The 16,603-nt window shown below is 37.1% G+C and overlaps 1 protein-coding gene across 4 annotated transcripts in view; it reads right to left on the reverse strand.

Moving 5' to 3' along the window:
- The window catches only part of LOC136877168 (GTP-binding protein Di-Ras2), a 274,902-nt gene that overhangs the window by 155,130 nt on the left and 103,169 nt on the right, over positions 1–16,603 (reverse strand). Inside the window, exon 1 of one of the 4 annotated variants that reach the window (XM_067150995.2) lies at positions 9,506–9,579. The exons of the other annotated variants lie outside the window; for them this stretch is intronic. The gene's annotated coding sequence lies outside the window, so the exon portion shown is untranslated. Of the gene's footprint in view, positions 1–9,505; positions 9,580–16,603 lie in introns of those variants that run through there. 4 annotated transcript variants of the gene reach the window in all.

The raw sequence follows: 16,603 nt of genomic DNA on the forward strand, positions 1-16,603 counted from the left end.
TTAAGAAACGAGATTTCCACTTCCGGAGGTGCATATGGCCCTGAGGTTCACTCAGCCTACACCAAAAATGAGTACCAAGTTAATTCCTGGGGGCAAAGGTGGCCGGGCTTAGAGGTAACCACTCTACCCCATGAAGTGCCGAAGTTAACATTGGTGGAAACCTTTACCTTCCACCCCCTCCAAGGGCCTTCATGGCCTGTACGGAGGTGACGTTGCTTTTCTTGAGAAATAATTTACTCAGTTGCGATTACAACTTACTTTTTCAACCAGTAATCGGTAAAATTAAAATTGTCACTATTATCACTTTACAGAAGGAAATCACTGAATATTTTTCGCATGGGTCTAGAATAATGCAAAAGGTTTAAAGGAAAATATATTACTTCATTTTGTGCTTTTCTTTAGCATAGAAACATTAAGGGGGATATAATTCTTCATTTCGTTGACAAATTTTAATTTTTTCTTTTTAAGCTGAAACATTATTTCGAATTTTGCTGATTAATGTGGTGTACGATTTATTCAGTTTGGTCGAGTAGAAGTATATTTAATTTAATTTAGTTTTGATTAGCTGCATAGGGCACATTCAGGCTTTCATAAACCATTGGTTAGTTAAAAGTAGTATATCAAGAACCATAAGGTCTGCCAGGCTGTGGTTTGATTTAAATTGCAGTGGAAACCTTCCTGCATAAGTTGGTAGGACTGGAATAACAGTTGTGATTCTTGTTTACGTTGTGAATGCGATATTTTTGGTGTAACGTGTGCAATTTTTTCGCTATTTGTGCTGTTGTGCTAGCGTATTATTGATCTTGTGCCTTAACTTATATTTTACCGATATCTATAGCTTCAGTCGCTTAAGTGCGGCCGGTATGCATTAATCGGGAGATACTGGGTTTGAACCCCACTGTTGGAAGTCCCTAAGATGATTTCCCATGGTTTCCCATTTTCACACCAAGCAAATTCTGGGAAGGTGCTTCAATTAAGGCCACGGCTGCTTCCTTCCAACTCCTAGCCCTTTCCTCTCCAATTTATACTGGGTTCGAACCCCACTATCGGGAGTCCTTAAGATGATTTCCCATGGTTTCCCATTTTCACACCAGGCAAGTTCTGGGAAGGCATATCAATTAAGGCTACGGCCGCTTCCTTCCAACTCCTAGCCATTTCCTATCCCATCGCCGCCATTAGACCTGTCTGTGTCGGAGCGACGTGAAGGCAATTGTAAAAAAAAAGTTATATTTTTCAGACAAATAACCTGTTTTCTTAGGAACTATAAACGATGGACTCTTGATTTGTTCACAGTTCATTTATAACAGTATTCTGGTACTGTACTTCTAGAATGGTAGAGATAGCTTGAATACTTCCAGTAAATTGGAGGTAAAATTTAAGGAAAATGTATTAAAAATAGAAAAACTTCTATATTATGAAATTCAGTCCAACCAGAGGAGTGAATACATAAATCCCATATAAGTAATTTGCAAAATTTTCATAAAGTTAGATTAAGTAATTCTTAAGAAAATGGGTCATGAATTTGGCAGATTTAATATTAGCGGGATAGGCATTCGTGCTCCCCTTAAATGATTGTCATCTTTAGGTGGGACTAAACACGACACCTATTCTTCCCCGTTTCCACTGGGGGCTGTACCTTAATCAAGACCACAGACTAATCGTTCCTACTCCTAGTCCTTTCCTGTCCCATCGTCACCATAAGACCTCAGCAAGTTTCCATTTAGTTTGCAAATAAATTAATTGGTACTTAAAATTCTCACTGGTAATCCTAGACGTCTTGTAAGTGGAGAGTACGTCTTTGCATTTACTGAAAAGACACCCTACAGGGACACTTGAACAAATCGTGCTTAATTTTAAGAATATCGTTGGAATTAGAATGATGTCTTTGAAAGTACTGGAGAGGTAAGAAAGTAGCTCACCAAGAACTGATGAAGCTTCTGGTTCTTCTGTAGCAGAAATGAAAAAAAATCTTCATCATTACTTATTTTTCCCCGTTTCTGCTTCCGTGCGGCGTATTTAATTACTAAAACGTAACGATACAGTATTATTTTAAGAAATTAACTACAAGTTAACAATTACCTTGAGTGGGTTAGCCGTGCGGTTAGGGTCACGCAGCTGTGAGCTTGCGTTCGGAATATAATGGGTTTGAGCCCTTCTGTCGGTAGCCCCGAAAGTGGTTTTCCGTGGTCCCCCATTTTCACACCAGGCAATTGCTTGAGACCTTAATTAAGGCCACTTCCATTACATCCATAGCCATTTCCTATCCCACCGTCGCTGTAAGACATATCTGTGTCGATGCGACGCAAATTGTAAAAGAAATGTGATAATTACATTTCGTAAAAAGTATCGATTGCGAGTAAAAATAACTAAGAAAGTATTCGTTACAAGTATTTCGATTACTTTCTTTCACTTATTTTAAAGATTCAAATACAATCTAATTATAAAGTTTTCGACAGTTTAATTACCTGCATTTTGAATACTGTACTTCATGAACATTTCTGAAACAGTTTTCATCCGGGAGATAGTGGGTTCTAACCCCACTATCAGCAGCCCTGAAGGTGGATTTCCGTGGTTCCCCATTTTCACACTAGGCTGTACCTTACTTGGTGATAATGATGATGATGCTTGTTGTTTAAAGGGACCTTACATCGAGGTATCGGCCCTGTACCTTATTTAAGGCCATGGCCACTTCCTTACAACTCCTAGCCCTTTTCTGTCCCATTATTGCCATAAGATATATCTGTGCCCGTGCGACATAAAGCCAATTGTAAAAAACTTATAATTTAGAAAATAGGCTTATAGGCTTTTACATACTCCTGTCGTCGTACAACTCAGTTGGATGGACTCGGTATGTGATTTTGGGAATTCATCTTAAATTTCCTAGAACACAAATCTTTAATGTTGGTGGCCGGGGGTGGGGGGATTTCACAGCCTAGGGGAAGTGACTTCGAAATAACGGTTTTACGAAATGGAATGGCAGAGATTTAGAAAGGAGCCTGATCATCCATTGTGGTTATAATAGCAGGAGAGGTAAGTTAATTTAAGTTTGAAGAACGAAAATTGGACACACCTGAATTTAGAACTTCACGCAGAAATATAAGTAAAATATGTACTAAATAAAAGAAAACTATGAGTCAAAATTGAGAGATATGAACACTTATTTCGATAGTTAGAATAACGACGAATTTTACAAGTGTATTCAATATTACAATTACCAAGGACTAGTTTTTCATATACGTATTACTCCTAACTTACTAATATTCTTTTTAGAATTTGCTTTACGTCGCACCGACACAAATAGATCTTCTGGCGACGATGTGACAGGAAAGGTCTAGAAGTGGGAAAAAGCGACCGTGGTCTTAATTAAAACACAGCCTGGTGTGAAAATGGGAAACCACGGAAAAACATATTCAGGGCTGTCCACAGTAGGGTTCGAACCGACTATCTCCCGGATGCAAGGTCACAGCCGCGCGCCCCTAACCGCACGGCCATCTCGCCCGGTCTAGCTAATATTATCAGTCACATGGCCACGTGACTACCACTGCCATCTTAAGAATCGTCGAATATGATTTAATAGCTCCGAGACCTGCTGTTCCGCATGTTTGCTGACTTTTAGGCTATGTATTGCGGGTTGCATTACTTTTACCTGGAGGAATGTACAGAATACAGTCCCGCAACACATACATTGAGTGAGGAGATATGCTAAAACTATGAATCCTACTCTTGAACTGCACTTCTGGAGCTTCCTCGCAGGATAAGACAAACATTATTGATGCTGTTGTTACTTATCCTGCAGAAATGTGTGATTTGATGGTCAACAGGTCTATGCACTTAGTTTAAGTAAATTGTGATAATGTGTGTGGTTGATTTTCTGTATTGATTGGTATGTGTAATTACTATAACTACCGCTAGAACTGTGAAGGAAGCTGCAATGGCCTAAAGTTAGATACTATCTCGTTATTCATTTGGAGATAAATTAAGAAACCACGGAAACATTTCTAGTATGACTAGCAAGATTTCTCTTTCCTGTTGCGTTCGTGAAGTAGGAGCATAACGTTTCTAACCTTCAAACTGGTCTTCAGTTCGTTCATTTGCGGTAGAGAGGTTGTGTATCTCACACGCATTTAAGACACAGAAAGTAGTCGATATGCGACGCTACTTCCTTCAGGTATATTACTTCCCGAAAAGTGAGTAAGGAGGGAAATTACTCATGTGGCTTGTCTGTTAGGTCATCTTCTCAGAGGCTGGTTGTATCCTCAAATAGCGCCGCTAGATGTTCATAGGAAAACCGCATAAACCAACGTTGGCACCAAACAGAGGCGTGACTAGGCAAGATGAGGAGTGAGGTAGTTTTTCATTGCTTTCCTCACGGGGAAACCTTAAATAAAGTAGCCCTTATATTTGCTATGTGGATATTGTTATTAAGACACAGAAAGTAGTCGATATGCGACGCTACTTCCTTAAGGTATATTACTTCTCGAAAAGTAAGGAGGGAAATTACTCATGTGGCTTGTCTGTTAGGTCATCTTCTCAGAGGCTGGTCGTATCCTCAAATAGCGCCACTAGATATTTATAGGAAAAATCAAAAACCAACTTTTGAAGTTCAGAAACGGAATGCTCCTACTTCACGAAGGCAACAGGAAAGAGATGTGTTTCTGGTCATACTAGAAATGTTTCCGTGGTTTCCCAGTTTATCTCCAGTTGAATAACGATGGTGGGATAAAACTGAATCAGCCCGAACCAAAAGAAACATATTCCAGTATAGAAAATCTGAACTGATTGTTAACAAAAGTTATAATCGTGTGCTTCCACGGCAGCTATATGTCGCTCAACCATTAAAGTAATGGGCAAGTAAGAAGCAGTCGCTCGATTAAGATTGCTCCTGTACGACATCAGACGATGAACGAGAATGACAAGTTGGGATGAGAAAGATGAGGAAGACCGAGAAGTGAGAAGGAGTGATACGGTGGTATTTATAGCAATTGTCGCTCTTCAGCCCCTTTTTAGTACTATTCATCTGATAAAGAAGAACTGTATTATTTCGAAAAAAAATGATATTGATTAAGGAATTGGAATGATTACGGAAGATGTGAAAATGAAGGCTTCCTTAGGTGTCAAAAAACTAACACCGTTAAGGTCTAACAAAAACCAGCTTTAGTAAAGGAGGGCTATCCTGGAAATACCTAACAATGTGTAGTTTTAGCTTTAATATTCACATAATTCCTTTGAATTCCTGATCTATTGTGATATAAAGCAGAAAAACAAGCTCGTTCTTAGAGGTTTTACGGAAAGTAGGGGGCCCTCTGTCTAGTTTAAGCGGTTGATGCATAATTGAATCAACCGGAAGGACCGGAGTCGATTCTCTACCAGGAAATCGAATATTTAGAAACAAGAAAAAGGACATGGCCTTAGAGTTTACTCAGTTTATAACAGAGATGAATACCAGGATAATTTCTTGGGATGAAGGTGATCATGTGTTGAGTTACGAAGCCTTTAAATTTCATTTATCCGAAAACCTTATCATCCTGCACAAAGTGGGTCCTGTTTGATTTAATAGAACCAGCTAGCATTTTGTAAACACTGATCAAATGATGATTACGCCTAATGTTGTTCCACATTGAAGACTTTTTTAAATTAAATGCATGAAAATATGTTTCTCACATTAGTGGCCCCCTCTGTTGCTGAAATATGTAATTATCTCTGTTTCAATACTTCCGTCCCAGATTTTTATCTTTGTACTGAAAAAAGCTTGACAAGTCAGCATTAGGCCCCACTCCACAAGAATTTACCCCTTATCTTTAGATTCCATATAAAAGTCAACTGAGATCCAGTCTCAGGATCCCGACCCTTTAATATAACATCGTTCCTACCAGTTCAGCTTAAGAGTTCCTTTGTGAGAAGCCAATTATAATCCTGACAATGTAATGAGTGATCAGTTCAAAACTTTGCTAGGAACCTAAATGTATCATTAACAAGTGACGATTGCATAATTGCACGCTGCGTTTGAGAGGTTCGAATTTCTTTTTACAAATGAGGAACATAATGTGGTCTTTTTTATACTAATACTAATGTGCGTGAGGAGCTATCCTAGACTTATTTTTTTTGCTATTGGCTTAACGTCGCACTGACACAGATAGGTCTTATGGCGACGATGGGACAGGAAAGGCCTAGGACTGGGAAGGAAGCATCTGTGGCCTTAATTAAGGTACAGCCCCAGCATTTTCCTGGTGTGAAAATGGGAAACCACGGAAAACCATCTTCAGGGCTGCCGACAGTGGGGTTCGAACCCACTATCTCTCGAATACTGGATACTGGCCGCACACTTAAGCGACTGCACCTATCGAGCTCGGTGCCTAGACTCTTAGACTTAATTGAAATATACTTCAAAAGTCCGGTTTTTAACGATAACTCCAGGTAGTATTTATGGGATATCTATTAGTAAAATATATTTTAATTATTTCTGTAACATTTTGTTAGATGGAATATCTTTTGTATATTTTGTGTTATAAGGAAATCAACTGCATGTATTAATTATGATTTCAGTAAACAAACTATCTCTCCTCCCTATCTGGTCATCCGTGGCTGATATATAAGCGTATTCTTCGTTATTTTCTTCGCTGTAGAGGTTGCAGCCTCTTACATTTATGGACTGTACTGAGCACTCTAGAATGTTCAGATGACGTTGGAGGTCTTCAAAATTGCAGCCATTTATGCCACATCGTGACTGTAGATGAGGAGGTTTAGTATCTGTGAATGTTATGGAAGTGATTTTGGTGTAAGACCAATGGGAAAAGGGGGGAAAAGCTTCCTCACTCCCTCTTGCTAATTCCGTAGACGGATTCTTCTTCTTCTTCTTCTTCTTCTTGTCCGATTCGTTGGCTGAATGGTTAGCATTGAGGCCTTTGGTTCACAGGGTACTGGGTTCAATTCCCCGCCAGGTTGGGGATTTAATTGCATGTGATTAATTCTTTTGGTTCGGGGACTATTTGTTTGTATTTGCCCCAACACTCTCCCCTTCAAATTCAGACAACACGCTACATAACCAACAACCACAGAAACACGCAATAGTGATTACATCCCTCCACATAGGGTTGACGTCAGGAAGGGCATCCAGCCGTAAAACAGAGCCAGATCCACATGTGCGATACAGTTTGCACCCGCGACCCCACAAGGTTTGGGAAAATTGGTAGTAGATTATTATTATTATTATTATTATTATTATTATTATTATTATTATTATTAACGTATTTTTCTTACGTCCCACTAACTGATTTTCTTACGGTTATCGGAGACGTCGATGTGCCGAATTTTAGTACCGCAGGAGTTCTTTTACGTGCCAGTAAATCTACCGACACGAGGCTGTCGTATTTGAGCACCTTTAAATACCACCGGACTGAACCAGGATCTAACCTTTCAAATTGGTGTCAGAAGTCCAGCGCCTCGACCATCTGAGCCGCTCATGCCGGCTTATTATTATTATTATTATTATTATTATTATTATTATTGCATTTTCTCAAACGATGGCTGGATCCTCCCAGATCTTAGCTGAAGTTTACCTGAGAATATTGGTCCTTTCCTTTACACTTCTCAATGAGCTGGAAGTAACTCTTCACAGACTAACCACGCCCATTATTAATTGTACTGTAGAGATGCGGTAGCAAATTTGTATTAATTTATATAAATTGAAGGTATTAGTAGACGCAATAACCATGGTGAATAATATATAATACATGGGGAGCGTCTTGGCAATTCCATATTGCTGTCTTGTATAAAATATAATTATGAACAAACTTACATTAAGGAATAATTATAATAGTTAATTTGATGTTTAAAATGTCAAACATATTCCCTCACTTTCCTGATAAACTAAGGCAAAACTTTCTGATACATACATACATACATACATACATACATACATACATACATACATACATACATACATACATACATACATACATACATACATACATACATACATACATACATACATACATACATACATACATATATACGTACGCTCTTTTTCGTAGGATATCGTGGAATACTACATGAGGTCATGATCTCAGAATGTGAATATGTTTTTAATATTGGACCTTCTATTTTGTGCTTTAACACTTAGTTCATGTACCTTTATGTGTGCGTAGCCTTTCTTTATACGTAATTATTTACTGTTAATAAGCGAGAGAATACAACGACATTGTTCACAAATATCCCGAAAATAACATTTAAATAATATTCCGCACCTATACCAGCTGTTATTCTGCTTCAATCTGCCTTAAATTTATACGGTATGAACGTCTTGTTAATTACAAAGAACATCTTGAAATTTAACTTCAAGTACTATTATCTAGGATTCACTGTACTCAAAGAATCATCCATTCATTTTTTCAGCCTGATATGGAAGATGTTACATATGCATGTTAATATAAATACTTAATATTTGATAAGATAAACAGATAAACATATTTGAGAGAAAATGTTACCATTTAATGTAACATTAATATGGCTTTCTAATTAATGTTATTGAATTTTCGGATATAGGTTATTAACGAATATATACCTACATGAGATAATTGATGATAGTGACCCAACGATGGCAAGAACATAATGACCAAAGACATTAATCAACAGTAAACTGGAACATGATCCATGCAGATAGTGAACGTGCTCCCCATTTAGTGAAATAACATCAGGAAAAACAATGCAAGGAAAACTCTGGGGAACGATTCGAAGACACAGTCAAAGAGACCACATAAAGAAATAAAACAGGAAACATAGAATTACATATCAACAGTGTGAATTAGAGAAAACAGATGTATGCTGAGAAAATAATACATTAATATATTATAGTAAGAAGTGAACAAACAGATATATAGTTATAATCATAACCTATGTCTTTTGTTAAATAAAAGGCTCTCTTACTTGTAAAAAGCGAAATCTAGGGTGGGAAAAATTTAGTTCATCATCTGAGTGGTATAAATCTTTAAGGGCAGTTTTTGAATGACATATAAATATTTTCCAACCCAAACTAGCAAATACATTTAAATGAAACAGACAGAAAATTGCAGTAATTGTGAAAATGAACTCTTTATAATCAACTTCAATTCCTATGACCATTTCATATATCCAATTCTTGGAAATATTTCAGTATATATTCATGTTAATTTCCATTAAATACTTAGGGTTTACATAGATAAACTTGTAAAGAAAAGGGGAATGTACGATTTTTCCAAAATTTTAAATGATAATACGTAAAGGCGCACAAGAATACCGGCGTACTATCTGTTATGGGTTTCTATCTTATGTTGTTACACACGTCACACATTTAGATCCATTATGCTGTTGATTTGATATTTTTTGGGAAGTTTGTTGAAGATCTTAAGTAGATTTCTTAAAATGAAAGATTTCGCATTTCAGTAGTCTTTTGTTTAACAGAAGACATCTTTGAATTATTTACTACACATCAACACGACTTTTGGATTCTATATAACATATACATACGTACACACATATATGGATTATTTATGGCTTATATTCACCACAGAACACTTGTTTACGCTAAGATGATGTACAACCTTCTTATTTCTTGTTGTCGGTTGAAGAAGCGCGATGCATCAATAGTGATACGAAAACAAACGGCTATCACTGCCAGCTTCCACTTGTGCCGGCTGTCTAGAGCAAACTGTGGCGGTAGTGTGCCATACGCTATGTCTAGGGGGCTCTGACAATTCACACACTATGGGTCACCTTTAGCTCTACCGAGTTGCTTGCTTGCCTTGCCTTGCCTTGCTCGTGATCAATTGCTTGCGCCAGCCAGACCGCCATGTGACGTCACAGCTGCGTCACTCACGCCCACGACAAAACACTGTCGCACGCGCACTCACACACGCAGCACTCCCACGCACAACAGACGCTCTTTTGACATTTTCAGTGGGCGGTTTGAAACCTGTGGCTTGAAATATCTTTCTTTCATGATTTATAATATGTTCCTAATTACTGGTTTGTATTTGAAAAAAAGTACTTTTCCAGGATTTTACTATAAGTATGGTTTTAAAATGAAAAGAGCACCAAAGGTACTAAGAGGTATTCAATAGAATTAGTCTCCTTTGATTCAAGAGAAGTTAGAATTGTTTTGAACTTGAATTTAAGTGATATTTGATAATAATATATATTTACTGAGGTACGTAACGGAATTCATTATTTTCCTTTCTGTGTAAACGAAGACTATCCGATAGTTTCCTGAATTGATGCTTGTGTTAATCGCCTATATTAACAAATTTCTATAGCATGAATAATGCTTGTACTGGGATGATTATTTAATTTCTGGCTTTAATTCGACACACTCTTTCAATTATGCAATATATACTTCGTTTGACTATATTAAGTGCAGTTATAGTGATGATTATATATTTTACTTCCATGTAATGCATCGAAAAGGTATCCTAGAATGTTCATCAAGTGAACTTAGAAGGAACTGTTTAACAGAGTTGCTCTGAATGGTATTTCAACACTGAAATATTTTAACTTATTAGAATTCAAAAGGTCGGTTGAATTGAACGTGTCTATAACATAACATTTCTTCTTAAATAATGTAATATTAATCAGTAAGTACATTATTTTACATGGTAAGACAATTTTAATGAAATTTATTTAAATACTCTGGTTTATATCACCTCGGTTAGTAGATCTAAGGATGATATCACACTGTCAAGGAAATTTGTCAATAATCTTCTGTAAACTACTTCATAAAGTTAGTTTTTACAAAAGAGTATAACGTGCAGTAATTGCACCACTCTACTGCATATAATATTTTACCATGGTTCAGATAGTTCTGTACTTGTTGAACTATTATTTGTTCAATAGTTACAATATTAATGCAACTAAAAAATGAACACGAATAGGAAAGGAAACGTCTATGGGTTAAACCGTGGATTGCAAGATGTGACAAGAAATACATCAATCAAAACTTAATGAAAGTACGATGATATGAAATGTTACATACGTTTCTTGATAATTGATGGAGATACTTGTAAAGTTCCTTGCATCAAGAGTGTCACTATTTATCGCTAAATAAAATACGGATAGTATTTTGAAGTGTTGATGATAGCTTTATGGTCACACTGTCGCTAGAAGGCTATCCAAGTCTGCAACAGTATCTGAATTCCTCAATGTACTCTATCTAGCAATATCCAAGAAACATAGGAGGCTATTTACCAGTACAAGAAAGATGAACTTATATAGGTAAAATTTTTTATGCTGTTTGTTCTTTCTTAAACGGGCTTACATTACAGCTAAATTTCATTCATATTCTGAAATTGGACATTGGGTTGTAGCAACATCCCAGCTGAAGTTACGATCCGCTATCTTGAATTCAAACTAGTTTAAAAAAATAACATTGTGATAATATGAAAGAAACTGTTATAAAATATTCTCCCATTTCACTGTCATGATATTTGTATGTTTTACAGAAGATCTTCGCCAAATTACTTTCATAGTGAAATATCAACTTAATATTTTTCAGAACAATTCTGATGTGTTACGTTGTAGCACAAGGTATTTTTAAGCAATATTTTCGTTATTAGACACAGTTTTGATTACAAGGAAACATTCCAACATTGATTTGTTTACTCCATGGGATCTTTTGATTTGTTTACTCCATAGGATCTTTTAACCGTTCACGAAGACCTGCTATTTTAAACCCTTATAAGTTAATGGTAAGTACATTTACCACCTGATGTAAACACATTTATATTGACAATTAAAGTAGACTGTATTATGTTCTTAGTGCTCTCTGGTGAGAATGCTTCGCACGTTTTGAATAAGCTACTGCATTGCCATAGAGATCGCGTGCTGAAGGGATGCGGTAAAAATATTTGCCGCTGCATGCTAATGAAGGAGTCCTAAAGCACAAACAGAGTACTATATATTTTTTTGAAGAAATAGGCGAGGAGTTTTTATTTTCAGGTAATATTGTTAGTTAATATATTTTATTACTCACTTTGAAATGTATATTAGTTTTGCTAATACAGTCGAACCTATTTTTCACGGACGCCGTCGATTCCGTGGAAAAATGTCCGTTACGAGAGGTGTCCGCTAAAATAAGGTTGCAAAAATTAATCGAACATTTTAACGGCAAAGAACATACACCTTAAATATAAGAATGCATCTTTTTTGGTTGTTCTAAATAATTTCTAACTTGATATTTGCCTGGGAGGTATTGGAAGTGGTTTTACAGCCTTTACATACATTTTAGCTTCGGGAAGCTGTCATTCAGCTGGGTGCATTTTGTGCATTTTTATTTACTGCGATATTCCTGAAAAGGGAATAACGTCCCAGCGGGACACACAAACTATTTATTTAATTTACCTCAACTTTAAGTTTATTTGTGATTTTTCCCCTTTTTCTTGTAACATTAGCCCACTAACAGATTTTGCTCGAACACATTTGAACCACCCAAATACCGCAACGTCCACTTCTCCGAAAACTGCCTCCCAATTTCGTTTCATTACTCGATTCCTATTTTCCTCTCATTCGCTTAAAATGTCACTTTTATTCTTCACAATTATGTTTTTCTGCAATTTAATTCTTCAGAGAACTTTTCTAGCTGAAAGTCATTTCGCAATACAATTTTTCTTATCTTGAGATCTGAACACGCTCATTCCTCCTACTCATATTTACAGGGCGATTGAAATGCTATGGTATTTCTGCCTCAAAAGTTAGCATATGAAAGTCTCTTCCTTGTCAAGTTTAACTGAATTACCTGACCCTGACCTTATCAGCGACAATCTGAGTTATGAATAGATGTGCAAGATATGCCGGGAAATCCCTTGGTAACTTGTGAGTAAACAGTCATTGGAAACATTTTTGGGGAGCTAGAATTCTCAGAATGTTCAGTAATTAGAACACAAGACGACCCTAAAGAATGGCTTAGAAAGAGCCCTGTACAGAACAATTAACTTCATGACTAATTCTATATGTCTCATCTCTCTTTTCCTTAGACTCGAAATAGTACAAATATTCCAAAGGAATTCCCGTATGTCTGCAGAAAGAATGGCATAGCCTTGTGTAAATAAAGTGTCGTGCTACGCGTAAAGTGTCCGCTTAAGGCAAGTGGCCGAGACTTACGGCGATTTCCGCTGCTCGGAATACGAGGTGTCTGCTTAATTGACGCGTGTCTTATGTAAAATTAAATCCGTTCCGCAGAAAAATGTCCGTATAGGGAGGTGTACGCTGAATAAAGATGTCCGTTAGGGCAGGTTCGACTATATACAATATGCCAATATGTTATAATTAGAGCCCAGATTTTTATGCTTTAATAGGTTAGAATGCAAACTTATTGAAACGTGTAGCAAGTATAGTCTACCTTCACAACGATTATGCTATGGCGTTGGGATAAAATTTAGGGGTACGGCCCATCAGAACCCCTATAATTTATATTACTATTACTACGTTATGGAGGAGCGGGTGGCCGGCACTTCCTACTAATCAAATTAGTTTGCAATCTAACCTGTTTCTGCATAAAAATCCAGGCTTTAGTTATAGAGATGTATTCTGTTAACAGAGAGAGAGAGATTATGAACAGTACATTACCGTTCCTTAGGCTACAAACGTGAATCTGCAGTCTAATGTAAACACGAATTATTGCTTGTCTGAAAAATAAACCTCCACTGATATATCTTAGAAAACTAATTTTCTGATTGTGCGTCATTAACATGCAGTGGTTTAAGTTTTACCGCTTCCTTTCAGTACGCGATTTCTATGGCAGCGAAGCAGCATATTAAAAAAAAGTGGCAAGCATACAGACAGTGTTAACAACAGTTGCAATCTACCGCAGTAGTCAACATAAATGTGTTTTCACACATATTGGAAGTAGGGTAAACAATCTCTGGGCCATTTTATATCTCATAGCATGTGCATTTTCCATATTTCACTTTTTATTCATGTCTGCAGCAGTACTTCCCTAAAACGGCTAGGAAAATTACAAAATATACTGCCATGTACTTCCAGTGAAATGAATATTACGACGAAGGAAGCAAGGAAGACGGATTTTAAATATTTATGTTTTTGATAAAAGCTGAGTGGCAACTATAAAGGAAAAGGTATCCTGAGAACATCTCATTCACAGAAGTCAATGGGTCAATGAAAATGAGCGTTGAAGTAGAGAAGGAACGATTGATGAGTTTTGGTTGGCATCGTGCCTTCTCCTAAGTTTATTCCTTTTCTAATATTAAAATATTTGCTAATGTTCCGTCTATGATCGATCACCATCGAGATGTAATACTAAATCACTGAGCCATGGTGACTTACAGTGGCATTCTTAGTGCGATTCTCTGCGGATTTTCCCCAAATTTACTTTATTTTTTTCTTTACCTTTTGTGGAGTAGATGTCACTTGTTCTATTCTCATTCGTTTCATATCACTCAGTGTCCGCCGAGCTGAGTAGTTCAGACTTTAGAACGCTGACCTGACCTTCTTAACTCAAGTTGTTAGGTTCGATCTTGGCTTTAAAAAAAAAAATTTAAAATGCTATATATTCGGGGCGTCGATCCATGTGGATCTTTTGCCTCTATTGGCACCATATTGTATGAACCTAGGAGTAATTGTAATGGCGGTAGTGTGTAATGTTGTGTGTGAGGAAAGGAAGATTAAGGAAGTCACAAACACCCACTCCCCAGGCCATGGATATTAATCTTCACAATTAAAACCCCCTGAGCCAGCCGGGAATCGAACCCGGGGCCGCAGGGTGACAAGCGGACTCGTTGCACCCTACACTGTGTGGCCGGATTCGATCTCGGCCTAGTCCGTTGGGTATTTGCAGGTGCTTAAATACAGTACGTCCGCCTTGTCGTTTCCCTCTTGGTGTGTACTGTAATATTTAATTCTCTCAGTTATTATTATGTAACCATATCTAAAAATAAGGTTCACAGGAAAAAAAGGCAGGCATTTATATAAGTGGAGGCACATGCTTCCCCTAGTGCACCGTCACTGCATTGTCCTACATAAGAGGCTTGAGTGGTGTCTCAACGACGCACTAGTGCCAGCGTCTTGGAAGGGTGTAGCAATGCAACTGATGATATCACCGGTACACTGGGGCGAAACGCTGGTAATTTCACGATTGAAAAAAAGCCTTAAGAGCTTAAATGCTCTAAAAAGTTGAGTTTTTATACGTATCAAAATCAAGTTTCCATAAGGAAACCATAATTTAATATCATCGACTGCAGGTATTAATTAAAAACATTCAAGCTTTTATGTAGTTTGTGAAATGTAATTTATCTAGTTTGTGAAATTGGGTGAAATCCCATTTCTAATCTTTACTTATACTGTATAGTCTAATATAGCGCAAACATCAGTAGGCACTAAATATTTTATTCTAACTGTCTGGATTTTCTGTCTTTCTTCGCTAGTAGTTTTTTTTTTTTTTTTTTTTTTTTGCTAGTTGCTTTACGTCGCACCGACACAGATAGGTCTTATGGCGACGATGGGACAGGAATGGCCTAGGAGTGGGAAGGAAACAGCCGTGGCCTTAATTAAGGTACAGCCCCAGCATTTGCCTGGTGTGAAAATGGGAAACCACGGAAAACCATTTTCAGGGCTGCCGATAGTGGGGTTCGAACCTACTATCTCCCGAATACTGGATACTGGCCGCACTTAAACGACTGCAGCTATCGAGCTCGGTTTCGCTAGTAGTAATCGGAGTTACACAGTATTAGAACTTTCAATCCCTGCCCACACACACACGTGTCAGGAAAATATTTCTGACTTCATATTTCGTTTTTATACAGTTCAATTTTGTACCGTAGGTTATCTCTCTGTTTCAACTGGCTTAGGTTTCAGTAATCACACAGGAGCCGCAGCACCTGGTTGTGAAAAATTAATGTGTACCTGTCCCTGTCAAGGGATGAAAATGGTTTCTTCCTCTTTACAATTTGCTATACGTCGCACCGACACAGATAGGTGTGAAAATGGGAAACCACGAAAAAACCATCTCCCGGATGAAAACGGTTTCATAAATTTTCCTGAAGTAAAGTAGAGTATTCAAAATTCAGTAATTAAACTGTCGAAAACTTTATAATTAGATTGTATTTGAGTCTTTAAAATAATAAAAACTAATTCAGAAAATCTCTTGAAGAATGGATGCAAAGTTTAATGTTACCCCTCAAACTGAAGGACTTGAACAATACGTGCCATCTCATTGTTAAAATCGTGTGTATTTAATGTTTCATCGAACCTATTGTTAGGGAATAGAAATAGAAAAGTACGTTTATGATCAACATCACACAAATGTATAAGTTGTTTGTCTAAGGAAATTGTGTTAAATTGTGTTAAATTTCTCTTATACCTTTCTTGTAATTTGCCATCCTCCTCCAGCATGAAAAAATGTAGAGCTCGAATTTTTTGTGGGAGAAGTAGTCTTGAGTTAGAAAGGGACTCAGGTGTGATTAGTATGGCTATTGCTTGGTCAGTTTTAATTTTTTTCTCTTTCCTACTTTATTTTCAACATTTTCGGTTTTTATTCTCCAGATGTGATTACGTTTACCTGTGTCGTAATTCTAGGAATCTCAATAAAGTTTGAACATTTATGATGGTAAAATGATAATAATAT

Source organism: Anabrus simplex, chromosome 1, assembly GCF_040414725.1.
Source record: "Anabrus simplex isolate iqAnaSimp1 chromosome 1, ASM4041472v1, whole genome shotgun sequence".
In the NCBI taxonomy this organism is placed as follows: Eukaryota; Metazoa; Arthropoda; class Insecta; order Orthoptera; family Tettigoniidae; genus Anabrus; species Anabrus simplex.